Below are 18,921 nucleotides of genomic sequence, written 5' to 3'. Positions count from 1 at the left end.
CAGATATTATCATAATAGAATGTAAGTAATCATTACAGACAACAAATAAGCCCTCAAAAAGCTAGAAGGAGGTCTGATTATGGTCATTATCAAAGACAAGGGGCACTAATTCGCCAAATTGAAGATAATACGTAGACAATAAGCAAATACACCGGAATCTAATAACAAGGTCTTGCAAGTCAGCAATTTGAACTTTCTTGTGCAAGGGCACTAATCACGACTAAGGCCAGCTTTGTGCCATCGTTTGACTTTTGCTAAGTCCAAAACGGCAGCAGAAAAATGGCCATACAGAACACAAACAGTACGCTACCCTCTCCCCTTTCTCATTTCCTTTCCCTCTCCTTTTCGGATACTGGCCCTTGACAGCAAAACGTTTACTAATGATACCCGATTGTCTAAATGAGTTTCAGACTCCAACTTTAGGAAATCGTTTCCCCTAAGCTCCGCAGCACTGAAGACCAAGAGAATATTCTCAGTGCGCCCAAGGGCAACCGCTAGCGCGAAAACCATTAGGCAGGCTTGGAAGAATGTAGAAATACGCTCGGTTATCGCAAATAATTCCAGCAGCATGCCATTATGTTCTCCAGTAGTGAACAAACTCTTTCGAAGTCGCCACAACGATCCTGGGCACCGCAAACTGCGTACTCCCTTCGTTATCTTTTTTGTGGGCAATTACTGTCATCAAAGCACGTGTTATGCCCCACACCAAACTCACGTTTAAGCACACTGATTACGATTGTGAACAATAACGCTGCAAGAGGAGGCCGCTGACGAGGAGGCTAAGGTGTGGGCCGGCGCATGTGTTGAAGTTCCCTTGAAGATTAGTCCATGACTTAGCAGCCATGTGCGTGCCCATAAGACCGTCCCTCCTAAGACCATTATAAACATCGGCATGATCGTCTAGGTCAATAATACTGCTTGTCAAAGGTCTCTCCTATCAACCGTCATTAAGCGCTGTCCTGCGCGAGCCTTCACCATCATATCTCAGTCAATTTTCTGATCTCATCTTCCCACCAGATTTTTTTCTGTCCCCAGCTACGTTGCTTATTTTTATTCACTCGGTTACTGAAAGCGACACGCGCTGATCTGTTCCACTCATTACATGCCATAACCATGTCAATTCTCTTGGGTAGCTTTCCTCTCTGATGTCAATAACTCAAATTCGTTCTATTGAATGCATTTAGTAAGGTTCAATCGGTACCGGCAATGTGTTGCACGCCCCCAGGTATTTTGACGCCTCCCGTTGCACTGAATTCAAAAGAAATGTTTCCGCGCATGACTCTACGAATTTGGGCCTTAAGGTTAGTCATATTTACAATGTGCACCAGCCATTGAAAGTTTGTGGGGCACGACTTAGGCGAACCAGCTTCATTTCTCTGCATCCCACCAGTACTGCTTGGAATTTTCTGAGTCCCCTAAGTCCAGTGTTTCAAACGCTTGAATAAACCACAGCCCCTAACGTGGCTATCCTTGTTTGGGGAGGAATTCCGAGGTTATTTGACGTCTAAAAAACTACCAACTTATTGTGGCACTTCCCATATATAAAGTGTGGCCGTCAATTTGCCTTTCGTTCTTTTTTTTTTCATCAGAATAGACAAACGGCCGTGGTCGTCTGCCGTAGATTGCACAAAAGAAAGTCTATATCTCTCCTTGCTCTTTCTCTATCTTTTTTCCTCCCTGCCTTTCCTTTATTCGCTCTCTGGGTACGCATAGTTGAATTTTCACTCTGGCGATAAGTGTTTTACAGGCTTCGTGCGCCGATATTGATGAAATTAAGAAATCAAGACTTTCTTTTTTTACAGCTCCACTATTCCTTGCAACAAACGGCAGGTCCGCTAAGAGCAAAGAGAGTCGACGAGTTACGGTATACCTAGAAGGACCACCCGTCTATCTACAAAAGACAATAGGCACCGATATACGCACTAAAGACATGTTATGTTTACTGGAACGCCGAATTTTCATACTGCCACTCGAAGGACTGCAGTTTGAGCGTCGACACTTGTAGCGGCACGGAGCAATCCTCGTCAGTTGGGATGATCCTACGCAGTCCACCGTCCGTGGCTTTCTGCAACGACTCAGGACGTCCCGTTGAACTTGCACAGCGGGCTCTGTCTGCTCGTATACGACGAATTGGAGGATTTTCCTAGCTCGTGCTGTTACGTTGAACCGCTGCGAAAGACGTTTCCTGTGCCTTAAGGGCGACACAGCTCTAAACAGAGTTTTATTCCCGCAATCAGCATATTTTCGCGGCGGAGCTCGTCGAGACGCGCTTCGTTCCTTCGGGTTTCTGGAGAGCATAGATTCCCATTTCACCTAAACTGTCCATTCGCGCCGCAGTCACCAGGACAGAAGCACGCAAACAATCGTATTACCATGCTAATACCCACTCTTAATCCTTCTAAGCGTCATATCCGTAAGCAACTTGTCGATGTTTATATAGCCAGCGACATGTTTATGACATAATCTGTTGTTTCGTCTGGAAGCGTTGCCTTCACTGCGACATAAGCAGACTGTTAAGCTAGAATTAAACAACTCACATTTTCTTCGCACGCATGGCGCTCAAACTCAAATTTCGCGCGCTTAGAGCATCTCCATGGCAGAGCGTCCTATCCAGAATTGACGCGTTGCGCCTCTGCTGCCATCTGCCGCACTTCAACGAAAGTTTCTGAATGTTGGCGGGGAGGTTCAAGCTCTATGTCCCACTACGAATATCCTCTTGTGGCATCTCTGGCCTACATTGTAATACATAGGGCATTACTTTGCAGCCAGATTCATGGAATTCATGGAACTGAGCTCGATCGAGTACGCGTCTGTATCCATCACTGGTTTCTGAAGCACGGTTACAACGGGTCCAGCTACTAAAGAACAACGCGTTCAATAAACAGACGTCCTTCGGATCGCTATCGATCATTTGGGTTCAGATGCATTCGAAAGTTTCGACATTTCACTCAACTCGATCGATTACACGAGTTGACTCGCGGGAATCCTAACACTGAGCTTTTGAACTCTGCCGCATGGATCGCATCGATTCAATGCAGGGTTGCGTGAGCTGGCTTCGTAGCAGACTTGAAGAGTGGAAACTTTCTGTTCACTCACTTAAGGCGCACGCCACGTGCTGTTAGGTGCGCTGGTTTGAAGATGTGTGTGTGTGCTAGTCAGGGAAAGCTGTTTGGATTTGTACTTAGTCTGGGTGAGCCTGGGTGTGATGCGAATAGGCGCCAAGAAATACAAATAACCGAGTACTCGACGGATTGTGAAATCCGCCCTAACTCCCTGCCAGTCGCTCGCCCACAAGCCCGCAAGCAGCACCACTACCGTTCCAATAGAGTTCTTACGTTCCCCTGCTTCTTTCCATGGCAGCCACTGTGCTGGTGCAAACCAGCGATAGTGTGCCGAGAGTCATTTCAAGATCTCTTCATATATGTCGCACAGGTGCTCTTTTTTTTTAATGACATGTACATAAAAGATGTTGGAGCCTGATTCTAACGCCGCCTGCTGCTTTGCATGTAATGGAAGAGAGACACTTGAACTGGAAACATAACGCTCAACAAAACAAAGCTACAACATATACAACCGACAATACAAATAATACAATGGGCAGGCAAAAGATGCCATCATTGAAGAGAAAAGCAAACTGTCGGTAATTATATTACCTAGTCACATACGAGGATGATATACTATAAGCACTCGTATGTACTAATCACAGTAATCTGCATAAAAACAACAAATTTAAGAAATTAAAAATAAACAATTAACCGCAACAATAACGACCCCATACATCAGATACGTAATAGAAACACATATACATGAGTGCAACGCCATTAGAAAGCTGAAACAATGACGATATCGCATACTATGATTCATAACAGAAACACATAAATGACTGCCAGGACACTGGACAGCACGCGCCGAGGCGAAGAATGGTAAAATTTACACAAGAAATATCCAGTCCTTCCGGAGGATGCCAATATCCCCGAGGAAAGTACTCAGTGCTATGATCGCCCGTTATTGTAGCGCGTGCGTCAGCCGTGGACCTCCAACCTTTTGAAAATTGAAAGGCCTTTTATAAAGGGTGATCAAGTTCCTCTTTAGTCGTGTCCTAAATCTGTCATGCTCAGGGCAATCCAATATCATATTAAGTACATCCTCAACCTCGTGACCACATGCACATTGTGGGTTGTCTGCGCGCCTCAGAAAATGTTGCCCGTAGGCTGTTCCTAATCGGAAGCAGTGAATGAAAGTTTCCAGGCTTCTCTTGTGTGATATTGTGATTGTAAACCGTGACGGGAAGTCAATTTCACATAAGTTAGAACGTATATAATTTGGCAGGTCATACTGACATGCGGGTTATACTGACCCGCGTGTCTCTTGAAAGACAGCGGATTTCACATCCTGATAATAGTAGACCTGAAGTTGAAACATTAGCATGAGCTTGCCTGGCCACTGCATCTGCTTCAGTGTTTCCTTGGATAAGGCGATGCCCGGGTAGCCTATAGAAGACTACGAAATACTGCATCTTTGATTGCTTGGAGGATTCTTTAACGGCTTTGGAACCAAGCTTGCCATCGACACTCCAGAACGTGAGCTGTCGAGAGATTTGAATGCAGCTTGTGAGTCGCTGAAGATCACCCACGTACGTCGATCTCCAACGGATACTATGAACTGTAGTGCCAAATAAATTGCATATACCTCTGCTGTTGTTGACACTGTTGCGTGAGCCAGTTTAACTGCTCGGAGTGTATCCATCTCTAGAATTACGAATGCAGATGTCGATGATTATTTAAGACCTGAGCTGTTAGTATAGAGATGAATGTGACCAGGATACCGCATGTATATTTGGCTAACTGGTTAGGAGCGAGTACCATCATGTCACGTTTTCTACTTATGACTTCGAGAGAAAACTCGATCTTTGGGGTCAACGGGAGCCAAGTGGATACGATATATCTCCCGTCCAATACTCATAATTTGGAAGATGCCGTCGGTGTTCTGGAAACACTTGATGAATTTCGCTTCCATCACGATCCTGTAGCGCGGAAACTAACGGGTGGTTTTTCATGTTGTCACATTAAACGGAAAGTGTTTAGGCAAGTCTCAGCCACTCGCAAGACTTGGAGTGACGGCTGTCGTGAATCAGAGAGCTAGCAGCCTCTTGTGGCACGCCCGAACACACCCGAAGGCTTCTATCAGTCTCTTCAGGCGCTATTCTGTGGTTCTGTGTGCTTAACAAGAAGCATCCGAAAGGGGCGTTGATAAAAAGAGTGGCAGAATCAAAGTGCAGAACACCGAAGAATATAAAGGTAGGCTTAATTGTTATTCGTCTTCGGCACAACTTTGAAGAAGGCACGAAGGCACGAAAGGCACGATTCTCCTTCCTTATTGATGCGGCAACATAGTATAGGAACATTGGAATCCCGTCGAAAAATTAGTCGGCTCGCTTTTTTGCATAACTGCGTCTCAGGTACGCTGAGGTTAAACATGCCAGACTGTGTTAAGCCACATTGCACCAGGAAAACTCGACACACACACCCTCACTCCTTGGCCCCAATTTTTGCACGAACCAATACCTATAAGCATAGTTTTTTTCCCAGGACTACCAGTGAATGGAATTCCCTGCCTTCGCACACTTTCGCAGCCTGTGACTTTGTTAAAGAACTGGAGCGTCAATTTTTGCGCTGTTAATTGTAGTTCGCTCGTTATGAAATTTTTGTGTGAAATTTGTTTCTGAACAGCTGTATGCTTGTTATATGTGTACTCATGTTTTTGCCGCGGATGCCCCTCCTGCCTGGGCCATGTATATGTATGGTCTGCAGTATCAGAAAATAAATAAAAATAATAATAAGTGAATGATGAATGCCTATTTTTTACTTATTTTATCTCCAACTTGGCCTGGTGGCAATACTTAATATCATTATTTTTTTATTATATACCTGCATCGCCTTCGCAGGCATTACAGCTGGGGTGTTAGAGATGGGTTAACGAAACTTTCAACACAAATTTCAGAAATTGAAAGCGCGGTATTGAGCATCAACTGATCTAACTTAAACAACCTTTGGCGAGAGATGGTTTCAATCTCTAACCAAAAAAGATGAGAACCGTTGCTTTGAAATATGCCCACTGTTAAAAGCATGGTCCCTGGTCTCTTCTTTGTGCTATATTCCTGTGTGATGGAGGTCTGATGTGCTTTTCACAATTAGTGCTAGTTTCTTGGCAAAGCTCAGTATCACCCAACATTAATTAGAGTTTTTTTCTTGCGAATCTTTAACTATTGCCATTGAAGTTCCCGCTGAGTTGCAATCGCGCTGAGCGTTCGTTTTTAATTACCTGTAACAAATCGAGCTGCTCAGTTTGATATTCTTTTATGCTTGTTGATCAGTTCAATCGTATTCATGTCCCAGAAGACGCATGCATATTCAAGCAGCTATCGCATGTGAGCAAATAATTAATTGCTGCTTGTGGTCGGATAGAAGGTGACTAAAATTCCGTCGCAATAACCCAAAACAAAATCTGATTTACTTGTCACATAATTGACGCGCTTAGTACAGCGTGTCTGAAGCAAAAAGATATGTTTTTTTTATTCCGTGACTGACCCTCAGGCAATATTAAGAATGAAATACATTACTGTGCACGGATGGCAGAGACAGTTCCTTCAAACGGTGATGTGTACGAATTTTTCGTCATTAAACTTCATCCCCCAATATGCTCACCAAGCAGTCACACTAGGCTTTTAGCACCGTTAAACAGAGTATTATGTGCGAAGGCACTTTGTTTCGAATGAGCTTGGCTACTGCCTGAATATTACCTTCACTTGTCCTTCGAATTCGCATTACTCTTGCCCAGATTTTGCTTTGCATTGTCCTCAAGGACAATTGCTTTTAAACTTTCGTACCACGTGACCTTACCCTAGCCACACCGTATCCCACGTGCTTCATCTCAAACTTCAAATGTCGAAGGTAAAGAGTCGAAGGTCGAGGCTTCAAAGACCCATCCGCTTTCTCAGGATTGCTATTCAACTAGTGCTTTCGTATTAAGAAACTGCCAGAGCACCAAGGTGCGCCTTAATATCACGTAGACTGTTAAAGGAACATCTGAAGGCTCTTTACCGTTCCAGAATTGGGAGGGTAAGAATTCGCATACACAGCTCCTATAGCCAGTCTGGTCACCTCTGACCTGACCACGGATCGCCCCTGACACGTTGTACCACCCGTCGCTAGGCAGTGAAAGTAAAAACACGGACGCGACCAACACGCTCGCTTTCTGTACGTGGAAGACGCTTGCAGCAACACTCAAACCTTGTGAAGCCTTTTACAAAGAGAATGTAAAATTTCTGGCACGTGCCGACGACACTTCGAGAAATTCGCGACTTCATGCCGAAATATTTCAGCGAAATACTTATGCTAGCTTAGGTATCGCCACAGTGCTATCAACTTTTAAGAACAACAATATACCTCGACAGTTTGAAGCCGGCGATTGGAGCCAGAGTTCGTATTCTAGTCCGAAAGCGCGGGGTGCAACGCTGTCGATTTTCCGTGTAACATTTCGTCAGAAACATCACGCAAGGAGAAAACCAAAATCGTCAGAAACAAAAGATTAACCATGTAAACTTCATTTTGGTGTCCATAGCACCCTGCGAGAAAACACGGACTGCTGCCCTGATTCAAAGAAGCAAAGTCTACACATATACATCCCACTATCTAAAAGCATGCCTCACTCTATCCGGCTCCTGGAAGCAGCGCTGAGAGCTCGTGAGTGGTCCGGCTCGCGAGTTCCTAATATTCGCGAGCTTTGCACTCTTACTAACTCCATCCTGCCCGTTCCGCGTTGCTGCCTTGCTCTAAGCCTTCCGCATTCATGCATGGTTGAGTCCGGCTGTCGGATTCTATCTTTCGCTCTATTTATGTTTTCCTTTCCTTTCTCTCTTTGCGTAGCATATTCTTTTCAGAATACAGACCAGAGAACGAATGTAGATGTCGAGAGCGCAGTGAGTGGCAAAATGTGATCTCTTCTGTCTGCTTGAATCCAAAAAATAAGCCCTGAGTGCAATGCGAATTTGCGTGGCGTTAGGATGCGACAAGGCGCTTGCTAATAAGAACAAAAAAAAAACTCTTCTCAAAGGCGCGGGAAGAAAGTAGCAAGAAATAAAATCGCGTGGTATGGAGTAGAAAGGAGATATTTAAGAAGGGTCATCGGCGAGTCTCGTCACGGTTGATGCGTTTCGAATGACGTCCGCAATGCGCGCTCAAAAACGCTCACGTTCACTGAGCATACCAAACAAGAACGGCAAAAGATGGTAATAGTGCGAGGGGTCGAAAACTAACACCGCATGCTTAAATTATATTTCTTCCTGTTTTGCGGCGACAGCTGCTGTTATTGGCGAGGAAGCCAGCAGACGTACGTGTGTTCGCGTGATCACGTCCGAGGCTTGGGAAGGGCAGAAGGAAGGAGACTTGGGAATTTCTCCGCTCTTGCCCTAACCACTCAAGCCACTAGCCCACACGTAGCCCCAGCCTCTCTCTCTCTCTCTCTCTCTCTCTCTCTCTCTCTCTCTCTCTCTCTCTCTCTCTCTCTCTCTCTCTCTCTCTCTCTCTCTCTTTCCTCTTGCACTTTCCATCTCTTTACTCTAGACACGACATCGACAAGGAATGCGCTGTGTATCATTCGGACGCCAGAGTGGAACGGAACAGTTGTTTAATGGTGCTGTGCCCTTATATAGGGCGATGAACATGTGATCAGTAGACTGCCGCTTGCTTCGCTGATAAGCGATACCCATGGAAATGCAGTCTCAGTATGAACATGTGGCATAAGTATACAACAGGATGGAAAAAGATGTGCGCAGTGTTCTTCGTCTGGCTTGGCCGTGCTGCAGCTTTGACCAGCTCCGACCTCAGCGCATCGGAGGCGGGTCACCTCTGCGTTCCTCCTAGCATGCTCATGTGCGTCCAGTCAGAACAGAGTAGGGAGCCACAGACTGGATGCTACAATGATTGCGCGTTCCTGGCCCAAAATAGTGCAATTTCACGACCGGGTATTTGAGTGCCAACGTGTACCGTGGCAACAATCCCTGCCTGAGAGACTAAAGGTAGAATAGCTCAAGCAGCTCTAATGCAACGCAGACACAATACTAGCCGCCAACAATCATGCAGTTTTGTTTTTGAAGCTTAGGAAGATGCTTCGTAGCATCCACTGCCTAGATTTAGCGACATGGCATATATTGTCTCCCTATTTTTGTGTCACGCGGTAATAAATTCAAGCAGTACTAGAGGATGTGTTATGACAATGTGGCGGTGTATAATCTGTGTGCTGCAGAGCCCGCAGTCAATCGGATCCGCTGCTGTTCCTTTGTAGAGTACAGAAGGAAACGATTTTTTAATCGGAGGTTAGGGGGGGGGGGGGGGGGGGTAAATAATAATGTCTGAGAACACGGAGTCTGATTTTTATTTATAAAAGGCCTTCATAATTGTCTTCAGTGGCCAGTTTTTATGGTTTTATTTTTTGGCCTCTCTTCGAAACCTGTTCTTTTACGTTAAAAGCTGCTAAAAAGCACCAGCGGCCCTCAAAGCAATTCCGTGAGAAAATAGCTGAAAGAGATGAGAAACTGAACGGAAAGTATTTCGGCTGAGCCTTGTTTGAGCCATAGACGGCAGTTTTAAGAGAGAACCAAGTCTGAAGAAAAGCAAAACATGAAAGCGTGTTTCTTGCAGCGCCTTTTGCGGAAGCTACCCGGGTTCAGTTTTGCTGCGAACCTGGGTATGTGTGTTCTTTTCCAAGCTCTGTGATAATCACCACTGTCACGCGGCGTTATCACTTTGCTTTTCATGCGACACGTGGTCAGATTTCTCTAGAGCAATTCTGAGCTCCCGGAAGCGTTTCAACGATGTTCGAGTTTGTCGCCGATGTTTTAAGCCCCTCGTCACGAAAGCTTGTCGTCATCTATAAACAGAGATTGGGCAATAAAACGGGCACTATGATATTCGACGGCCACCACGTGTGCTTTCCGATATCGCCGCCAGTGAGCCGATTTTTGTTCAAATATTAATTGAGCCACACGAACTGGTACCACGTTTGACGCAAGCCTGCTTCTCTGAAACTCATCGTCGTCGCATTTGGTGGGAGTGCTGTGTATTAATCTCATTGCCTACGCGTGCAGATTTTCTCATTCATACCTGAAGGGAAAAGTGGTGACGCGGAACTTCATCCGCGCGGGGAATGCCGAGAAGGTTTGGTTGTGCATTTTTTTGTTTTGATGCTGAAAACGTAGATTCAATCCTAATTATGTAACTTTTCTTGAGGGAAGTCTCAAAGAAATGCCTCGCGCATTTCCATACGCGTCTAATACATACATTCACTTGGGTGAAATTGCTTGAAAAGATACAAAGCGCTGTACGAAAAGAATTTCTTCTGCACACAGTGCAGAGCGGCACTGTCTTAATTTGGGGGCGGAGGTATTATCGGGGTCTTATTTGCTGCAGGATCCACTTTTTGTAGTGATAGCTACATTACGCTAGCATTTCGATCCTTCAGCGTGGCACACCTTGAGCTCCATGGCGGCGCCGTGGTCACGTGGTTGGTCACGTGGCGCGGAGCAGCTGCTGCTGCCATAGAGTTCCTTGCTATTAACTAGAGGGAAAGCTGGCGCCCCGCCTGTGGGAGTTTCCTCGAGACCACCTCAGCCACCATGGGCGCTCTAAGCATCATGGGACGGAGAGCTACCGACTGCAGAACCACAACTTTAGGCCAAACATAATGCAAAAAAAAACAAAAGATGTTCGATAATCAGGAATGTCCTCAGATTCAATATCCTGTCTATAAATTGCAACAAAACGAGCAGAAAAGCATGAAAATGTGAAGTTTGCTAAAAATAAGCAATGGCTTGCTCCCCTATTGGCCAAGCATTGCAGACCACAGAAACAAATATTTCGTGCTCAACAGACGCATTTTTAAAACAAAATATGCTTAAAGAAAAATGTTGTTTGAACACCTTAAGAGGTTTTTTTAATAGCACTTCAGAATCCAAAAACCTTGTTGGCGTCGTTTGCACCAAAGTCATCTGCGCGCGGGCCGTGCCGTGGACGAAATGGGACATCTCAGTAACGCCACTCTGTTCCTGAAAGAAACCGACTGTTCCGCACCAAGTAGCTCATCGCCCCATGATGCTTTGAGCGCCCATGGTGGCTGAGGTGCAGCGCCGCCAGCTTTACCTCTAGTTTATTAACTAGACATGGCTGCTGCCGACCGGCTCCGCGGTCATGTGGTTGGTCGCGTGGTGCGGAGCAGCTCCCGCTGCCGGCGGCGCGGCGGCGAAACCGAGTGGGAGGGGATGGGCGGAAAGGGGGACTGCGGGAGAGAGTGAATCCACGTCCAGGGACGAAGATTAAGAAGGAACTCCAAGCGAAACGGAGTGGCGAAAGACTGGAATGACTGCAATTCGACTGAGCCAGTTGCTCTCGGCCAGCTGTAGCTATCGGGTCACTCCAGGTTTAACCAAAGCTATTCGCCCGACAGTAGCCGAGCCGAATACAAAATCTTTTCTCACGGACATTTATGCAGTGGATGAAGTGCTCTTTAAGATGCCAGGTAACTTTCAGAAACGCAATTCCAACCCACGTAGAACACAAGCCACAGTCCTCCTCTCCACCATAAAAATTGTCTGTGCTTTGATTTCTTCTGATTCTACTTAATTTTATGGGCATTGGCGGTCTGGCGTGGCAATCTGTGTCATTATCTACACAGCTCTGATAGGCCCCACTTGGTTGCGTTTGGTTTATGATTTATGGGGTTTAACATCCCAAAGCGACTCAGGCTATGAGGGACTCCGTAGTGAAGGCCTCGAAAGTTTCGACCACCTGGGGTCCTTTAACGTGCACTGACATCGTACAGTACAAGGGTCTCTAAAATTTCGCCTCCATCGAAATTCGACCGCCGCGGCCGGCATCGAACCCGCGTCTTTCGGGCCAGCAGCTGAGCGCCATAACCACTGAGCCACCACGGCGGCTTCCACTTGGTTGTGTGTAAGGACGCCACCTAAGACATGACAGCCATGAATTGGCGGTGCTTGTTTGCCACAGGTAACGTGATGATACATTCAAGCAATATATGACGATGATGAAAGTGCTGCACGCGTAACATAGTCATTGCAGGTCACTACTCCACCATTGCTGACTTGCTTTTGAAAAGGAAGACCAGCTTGCGCAAGTGTCAATCTTTCTCTACCACCATTTTCATATTTTTTTTGGTATTAATTTGCTTCCCGGGGCCATAAGGTTGTGGAGGAGGAAGCAGACAGAATGCGGAAAAACTTAAAGCATGCTAGCAAATCAGGGTGGATTGGTTTTACCTGAAATTATTTATTATCCAGTCGAGTTCGTAAGTGGTACTTCAAGTGTCGAATTCAGAAGGCCTTATCCTTACCTTCTTGCCATTAAGGAGAGACTATGACATTAAAAAGAGAAATATTGAGCAGTGGAGTGAAAACTTTCAGAACTTCGTATGGTAATCAAACATTAGAAAACAAACTCCCCCGGCTTCTTAACAACCTCACACACACAAAAAAATATTGCTCTTCGAAATGCTACACATCGTAACCTGTTCCAGTAGTTTCTGCATGTAATCAAAACCTCTTCTTTTGTGACTCTTTCAAACTGCTTCCTGTTTTGCCCTCCATCATTGTCAGTTTCTTACCTCTTGTTTTCATTGCGTTCTTGTTAGCGTGCTCATTACTGTAAACTGATAAAAGTTTTATTGTGTGTATTTTTGCTGCGTTGAGATGCGCATGTGGTGTACTTTTGCCTTAGTGCCCACAAGCTAGACTACTGCTCTGCTGCCAGAGCGGGACCCTGTCGCTTTGTCAAGCTTTCAGACAGCAGCTTTTAATCCTGCCCCCTGCGCTCATTTGCACCATGATCGCAAATAAATTGAATTGAATGAGGCTATGGGTAAAAAAGATAAAAGAGAGTCAATGCCAACGTATTTAGATCCCTTTCAGTTTGCAAGCTCCCTCGGGGCAGCGCACGAGAAGCTGACCCCCTGCCGCTTCCCCTCACCATGCGGCGCTGCTGTCGGCCCGATGTGCTGCGCTCGGCGCCCTTGCGGGAGCCTTGTCCGCCATTAAAATTTGCTGGCTTTTTCCGAGTTGTCACGTTGAAACTTCAATCTCATGGCTAAAGAACAGTTTGGCCTGAGCGATAAGGGTGAGATAAAGAGCAGGCTGATGCAAGGTGGTGAAATGCCGGTCCTTAAAATTCTTCATGCTTTATTTATCGCGTAGCACTTGCGACGTTATAGCCTGGGCAGTCACGAAATTCTGCGCTCAATTGCCGCCGCATACATCCCCGTGCGTGGTGTTCCATGCGGTTTTGCACCTTAATGTTCAGAATTATAGCTACAGTGAACACAAACAGGCATCAAATGATGACAGTCAAATCCACGGATGAAAAGCTACAAGTGACTAGCTTTTTTACTTGCAATGATGACCTTTTCTTTGTTTTCCAGCCTGCAATTTACGTCTAGCGCATAAAAATGCATGCGTGTCACAATGACGAAATGCAGAACCTGGCATGTAAAAGAAGCCATATGCTCTATACATCCAATTCGAGCAAGGTTTAGAAATTCCAGCTCATCTAGTACGTCTAAGAAGATATCCCCCAAAACGGGACCTTTCTTTTTAAGGAAATAGAAACTGCCTCGTTTACAATATTTGTAAACTCAAGTATATTTCTGGTTGGATGCTTTAGGCACCCTTGCTTGAAGCTCTTGTACACCGTAAGATATGAGTCACTGCCAACAACTGCCACTGGAGAGCTAATATCTCCCATGCAGGAAGCGCAAGTTGTGCTTTTGGAGAATTTGTGGACCGCACAGCCTGAAAAGTATCATGAGATGCTTTCATCTACTTCTCCCTTAGATTAAATGTGGTCACTGTCGCAGTGTTTGGGTGACTCAGCTTCAGAAGTTAACTCAAGAATTCTTGACTTACTAAGTTCATGCAGGTGAGCTTGCTTCGAGCAGCATGCTTCTCTTGATTTCTTCATTGTGTCCTTTGGCGCTGTCATTTGGTTGTCGGCACCTTTTTGACGTCGCTTCAACTTAGGGGCAGTACGCACAGCCGGTGCTTTGCGTTTCCGCGTGGTTTCTGGTAGGTATTTTGGGCAGTTTGGAAACAAGCGTGGTACAGCTCATCTTTCAGTGCCCACTTGTCGCGCGGAATAACGACAGTGTCACCATTAATATGGTGCACAAAATGTTTCAGCGCGTCCTCGTCATGGAAGTGCACATCGCACACAACACAGGATTTCGAAAGCTGTCTGTCGAGCCGCGGAATCACTCGCTGCAATTCTTAAAGGCGTGCAGAATCACTGGGCGGCCGGAAAAAATGCCTTTTCTCGGGCGGAACTGTATTCGAATCATAACCGCTCTTAAAGCCGGACACGATGCAACGCGGCATGTTCATTACTCACTCTGTTCACATAGCCAAGCAACAATTCTCACAGAAGCACTACTGTAAACACGCAACACACGCACAAGTGAAGAAGCGCAGCTTGCTACTGGCGGTGACAATGGGAACGAACCGCGCCGGTCGGGCAAACAGCGTGGCGAGCGCCACCGCGCGGCAGCAACCGGAAAGCGACATTCCGCGTGCCGAAGCTTTCAAACTGATAAAGGATCTAAAAACGTTGGTCGATACATTCTTCTCCTAAGTAGCCACGTACAAGGATATGAAAAAAAAACGACTGTATTGCTTTTACTGTGTAACTGAGAAAGCTGTTGTCTTAGTGAAGTCGCCTTTCAATTAAGCCTATGATAGATAATGCAGAGTCCTTTCTCAACCTCATCAAGAATCTAATGCATGTGGAATTTCTCAGATACAACCATACATAATATGTACTTTGCTTCAAGTGAAACCGTTTTTCCTAAACACAAAGGCATTTTTCATCTGTCTGAGTTAAAGCAACATTAAATAGTCCGTCCAGATAGCGCACTCTTAATAAAGAGCCTAACAGCGCTACGCGTCAAAAGATTTCGGCCAAAAAATGATGATAGTTACTTCTGGGTGAATAATTAAAAATAAATATGTTCCAAGGCCCCCCAAAGCATTGCATACATCTGACAAGCTACAACCTTTGTCCGCAAAGTTCAGAGACTGAGTCCATTTAAAAAAAATGCGCTTAACATTGAAATCTTTTGTGCAGCACTCCTTCGAAATAGTCTCCCTTGCAGTCTATACACAGCTTCCAACGCTTCTTGAGGTCTTGGAAACAGTTGGAAAGCGCTTCTTTTGGCAGGACTGTCCTGCTCCTTTGTCGTGGCGGCTTGGATGGCCTCCCCGCTCCCCATCCAGCGACCTTTTAGGGCTCCCTTCACACGAGGAAACAGAAAACGTCGCATGGGGAGAGGTCAGGCGAGTATGGCGGATGGGGAAGTGCAGTAATGTTGTGCTTGTGGCGAAATTTTGTCATGCTCAGAGCAGTGCGCGGCCATGCGTTATTGTCGAGAAGGCTCCATTCTCGAGATGCCCATAAGTAAGGGCGACGGCATCGCTGTGCATCACGCATGTGGTGGAGCCCGCGAATATAAAACTCCTCATTCACCGTCTGCCCTTGTGGGACGAACTTGTTGTGTATGACACCTCCAGAATCGAAAAAAAACTATCAGCATCGTCTTTGTTTTGGTATTCTGTCGCCGCACCTTTCTCGACGCCAGAGAGCTTGTGGACCGCCATTCGGCGCTCTGCCTCTTTGTTTGAGGATCGTAATGAAAACACCCTATTTCGTCTTCAGCAATGATGCTGTCGATGAATGCAGCATCTTTCTCTGCCGCTAGGAGCAAATCATCGCTCACAGTGATGCCCGCGTGTCCTTCTGGTCCTGTGTGAGAAAGTGCGGCACAAGTCTGGCATTCAGCTTTCGTTTCCCCAAGTTCTCCTCCAAAATTTGGTGGCATGTTGTCTTACCAACGTCGAGAGTATCTGATAGCATGCGGACTGTAATGGTTCGGTCTTGCTGTATGATTTCCCTGATCCGAGTCACGTTGTTTTCATTCCGTGAGGTTGAAGGGCGCCCTCGCCTTGTGTCGTCTTCCACCGACGTTCTCCCCGAAACGAACATCTTGTGCCACTCGAAAACTCGCGCCCGCGATAATGTCTCCTTGCCGTAGGCGTCACGAAGGAGCTCATACGTGTGTGTGGCTGTCTTGCCAAGCTTCACACATAATTTTATGTTTACATTCTGTTCGAGGTGGACGTCATCTCTCCACATTCACGCACAGTAGAATGCGCAGACGACCAAGGACAACGTATTTTTTACATGTAGTGTCATCTAGCGGCTACCACAGCAATTAACATAAATAGCTCAGGTTAGCCAGAAAAGATGGCGCTACCCATACGCACACCATTTGTTCTGGGGAATCATTTCTAGAGAAGAAAATAAATCAGTCTAGAAACTTTCCGGACAAAGGTTGTACGCTTCGTCTTCATTCGGTGCTTGAGTATGGTACGTTGGAAACAAATATGAATGGATTCTTCGCCTTGTTATCAGGCCAGACATATTCTCTCACCAAGAAAACCAGATGGCTGATGCTATCGCTAACCCTTCGCACGATAATGGTACTATTTTTCTTTCATGGCTGCGCTAAAGTAAACATAAGTATTCATGAGTTCCTCTGCGCATGGAGCGTAGCGCAGTTCTGCCCTGGCAAGAAGGTCAGAAGTCACATCCACAGCCACCCCCTTCCATTATTGAAGAAGCGACGTAGGCGAAGACGTTGTTGCTAATTAGGACCTCAGACGGCAGCGCAAATGAGCCATTACGAATGCATGTGGCCTGCGATGTGGTGACACGGCCTTTGTTCTTGCTCATACATATGTACAAGTTAACTATCTAAAACTTGGCCTGGACAACATTGAAGCGGCTAATATTAACATGCATATCATTTTTCTGGATTTCCACTGCGCGCCTCATGGCCCCCATTGTGACGATATTGTCTCATAATGGCTTTCACGCCCACGTTCTGTGTGGTGGGTGGCACATTTCTCGCAAAGGTTGCGACGAGGGAGCCCACACAATGCGCTAAACAGTCTAAGCGGCAGCTGCATCAGCGGGTGTTATGCTCGCTCGCCGATTTTCGACGGCGACCGCACAGCCACCGCCGGGTGCACTGCTTGGTGCAGCGGAGACACTGCGCTCATTCACTTATCCACAAAAGAAAAGCTTCAGCAATGCTCATCTATAACATTTCACTATCGCGTCTTGATCGAGTGAACCGAAAACTCACTGCTATCACTGTGGCCTAAGTTACCATCATCTATAACATTTCACTATCGCGTCTTGATCGAGTGAACCGAAAACTCACTGCTATCACTGTGGCCTAAGTTACCAATGGCATGACTTACCTCAGAGGTTTTTCGTCACGTGCATTTTTTCTATAATAGGGAGGAAAGTGCAGACTCAAATTTCAAGTAGTGCAGCTCTTTTGAGAAGCATGATACCAATTGCTTGTTTTTTATCATTGAACGCCCATGAAGGACGCACACAAGTTTTTATGCGATAGGTAACGAATCCCAAGCAGCAAAAAAAAAAGGCCGCTGTAGGAGGAAATCAGTGTTAATATGTGCACATAAAAGGAAAGATATCAAAATTTGATGGGGCGCTTATGCTCCGTCTAAGGATATGATGCAATATCATTAATGCATTAATCCTCAATTATGAGGAATTCTTCATTATCGACTTTAAGTTTATAGGTCCCTGCAGCACTCTATACATAGGAGAAAGAGGGAGTAAATTGTCCTCTGACTCCCTTTTATAAATGGGAGTGTGCCATAGGTCAGCTTACTCTCTTTTTACTCACATATAGGCGCATTGGTGTCTAGAGTATGAAAGTCCTCAGACCACTCCTTTAGCAGTGGAGCAGCGGTTAATTAGTGATGCCCACTGTCCGGCGACGGCTGGTGCTGCCACTAGTTGGGCTTGTGCGACCCTAGTTGCTCTTCCCGGTCAACCTCTAGCTACCAAGCATTAAATCATGGCACAAAATATAAAAAACAAGTAACTGCGACCTACCAAGGTGATCAGTTTTCTAACAATCCGATGAGCAGGTGGTGATGACGCCACAAAGGTCACGTGACCTAGGTGGGCCACCTAGGTTACTCCTCTGATGATTTTTCGCTTAAAACGTCGACGACGCCAACACCGCCAGATTTTTAAAGTGCGAAGGAGAGCCCTGTTTGGGTGTATAAATAATGTTTCAGCGCATAATTTTGCTTTGGGGAAAAATAAAAAAAAAAATGGCAAGCAAAGGACAATAAATAAAGCCTCCCCTGTAAAATTGACCAGACCGCAGTAGGCACAGCTATGAAAACATTATTAATTTATGACAACCAGGGATGCTTGTTCGAAAAAATCTTTACACACCCAGCAACAAACCTTAAAAGTTTTAGAACCAATCTCCGTTGCATAAACTTTGTGAAAGAGGTTCCTCGTACACCTTACAACAGCGCGAAGAACGTGGCCAATTTATTCCAAAGGCAAAGCTGCAAGAATGTCTCCAGAGTTTCTCTTCTGCAAGAAAAAAAGGAGCAGCTATAAAATTCTAGGTTGGCGTTGTGGAAAGGCAGCCCTTTAGTAACGACGCTTAAGTCTTACACTCTTGTCGAAGTTGTTTTCAGTCGGAGCGCTGCTGAGGCGTCTAAAGTAGTCGAGGCAAAATTCCACGCGAGCTTTCAGCTACATAAGTCCGCCATAAGAGGAAAAAAAAATAAGGACGCGAAATATTCCCTATGAAAGGCGAAGTTCTCCCCTGTTCCGTTTTTAGTGCTTTCCCGGTTTGGATGGCCCCTCTTATAAGACAGCGCTTCGGATCTGTTCGCTGTTCCTTAAAATGGTGTGAGTTCAGCATTGTTTACAAGCGACGCGAGGTGAACGAGGCTGCTCCTTC

This window comes from Amblyomma americanum, chromosome 3 (assembly GCF_052857255.1).
Source record: "Amblyomma americanum isolate KBUSLIRL-KWMA chromosome 3, ASM5285725v1, whole genome shotgun sequence".
NCBI classification, from domain to species: Eukaryota; Metazoa; Arthropoda; class Arachnida; order Ixodida; family Ixodidae; genus Amblyomma; species Amblyomma americanum.
Note: the sequence above shows the minus strand (reverse complement) of the source record.